Genomic DNA, 1,921 nt, shown 5'->3' with positions numbered 1-1,921 from the left:
GATTGGAGAACGCCGGGGTACATGGTGAGACAGGAATTAGGGAGGGAAAAAATGAGGACAAGAGCGGGAAAAAGGGCATGGAAATTTGAGAAAAGACTAGGGGAGGGGAAAGGAGGGGAAATAGCGAGGAGATGCTGGGAAGAGATGAATGGAAGATGGGGGAAAGGAAGAATTAAGAAAGGTTAGGGAAGAGAGAAGGAGGAATTCCGAAGGGAGAATGGAATTGGAGTGGGTGGAGAGGAAGAGAGGGAATTAGAGGAGATGGAGGAGAGGGAGAGGGAGAGACAGAAAGAGGAGAGAGGGGAAAGGATAAAGGAGTCGAGATATAATAAATGGTATGTTAGGTTAATGAAGGAAGGAATTCCAAAGTATTTGGAGAAGGGATGGGCGGAGGAAAGATGGAGAAAGGTAATTAGATTTAGATTAGGAAACGAGATGAAAGAGGGACAGTACTGGGAAGAGGAGGAGAAAAGAATGTGTAGAATATGTGAGGGAGAGGAAGAGACATGGGAACATATGTGGAAGAGGTGCGGGAGGGAGGAAGGAATGGAAGAGATAAGTTGGGAGGAGGCAATAGAGTGGGTTTTGGGAGAAGAGGGAGAGGGAGAAGAATGGATGAAGAGAGTGGAGAAAATGAGGATGGAAGGGGGGGAGGGACAGAGTGAATGAGGAAACGGAAGTCCCGACGATAGTTTAAGAATAGTTTAAGAATAGATTAAGTGTAGATTAAGCAAATAGAGTAAGAGTAGAATAAGTTAAATTAAGATAGAGTAAGTAAGAATAAGGAGAGAGGAGCTGGAGGAGGTGCGTGTGTGTGTATAAAATCGAGGAGGGGGAGAGTAGGGTGCGGTATACGAATGAAAGGTAGGAGGAGAAAGACGATGGAGAATGTAAGGAAAATTGTAACCCGAGAGGGATCAATAAATCTTATTAATAATACTCGGTGAACAATCCCCCTCGCCGCGTAACCGAATCGTATCGCGTGACTTCGTACCTCCATATTTCGCTCACGCTCGTGACGCGATAACCTTCGAATTCACGATCGGCAGGGTCGTCGTGCGTACACGCGGCCTGAGAAAATGTCTCGCAGCAGCTGCGACATAGCGCGAATAGCAATTTTCCGTTTACGCGATAAGGGAGTACCGGATGGAAGAGATCACGCGGCGCGAGCACTCTGCAACGTACGAGACCTTCTACGGCGTCAAAGTTAAAATCGGGGCCTGCTCTGATCAAGGCGCAACACTCCTCACCCACGTAAATGTCCGGATGACCGAGCGGAAAAGCACCCGTCTTCAGCACATACGGGTACAAAGAACATACGTAGCGTAGCGTATCTTCTCCGTATTCGTCACTTCGTACCGCGTGACGATATTTTCCGTACGCCCGCCGTAGAACGCCTCGCGAGGTTCGAGGGGATTGTTTATCAACATGGGATGATTCTTAACGAATTCGCGTATCTCGCGATTTTCGCGCAGCTCCCGATCGAAGATACACTCCCACTTTTCCTTAACGACGTAGCCCCGTTTTCTAAGACGACGCGTCGTCGCGAGTGTGTGCTCGTAACGCGTTTCGATCGTATCCTCGCGCGACACGGTTGAGAGCGGTCTGTCGCGGTTCACGCAAAAACACTCGGGACATCCAAGCCAAAAACAACCGTGAAACTGCAGCATGTGACGCTGCCGGCGATTCTCCGTATTCTCATAATAGCCGTCGACGAGCGTGCCTTCCGATAAACGCCGTTCCGGACCTCTCCCCACGTGAATTATCGTGCGTCCGAGCTCATGCTCCATCTGCAATAACCATTGCAGCGCTTTACGCGATTGCGCGTTGGCACCGCTATAACCCCCTAGCGGGATTATCCCAATTTCCTTCTCGCGCAAAAAGTTTTTGCGAAAAACTTTCATACACGTGGGAGCGATAG

The 1,921-nt window shown here is 49.2% G+C and overlaps 1 pseudogene; it reads right to left on the bottom strand.

Moving 5' to 3' along the window:
• Window positions 1–930: 930 nt before the first annotated feature.
• Window positions 931–1,921, bottom strand: part of LOC116853230 — a 1,556-nt pseudogene continuing 565 nt past the window's right edge.

This window comes from Odontomachus brunneus, unplaced genomic scaffold (genome assembly GCF_010583005.1).
Source record: "Odontomachus brunneus isolate Ranch 3 - 2012 unplaced genomic scaffold, Obru_v1 Obru_scaffold_290, whole genome shotgun sequence".
In the NCBI taxonomy this organism is placed as follows: Eukaryota; Metazoa; Arthropoda; class Insecta; order Hymenoptera; family Formicidae; genus Odontomachus; species Odontomachus brunneus.
The sequence above is the reverse complement of the archived record's forward strand: the minus strand, read 5'-3'. Positions and strand labels throughout refer to the sequence as shown.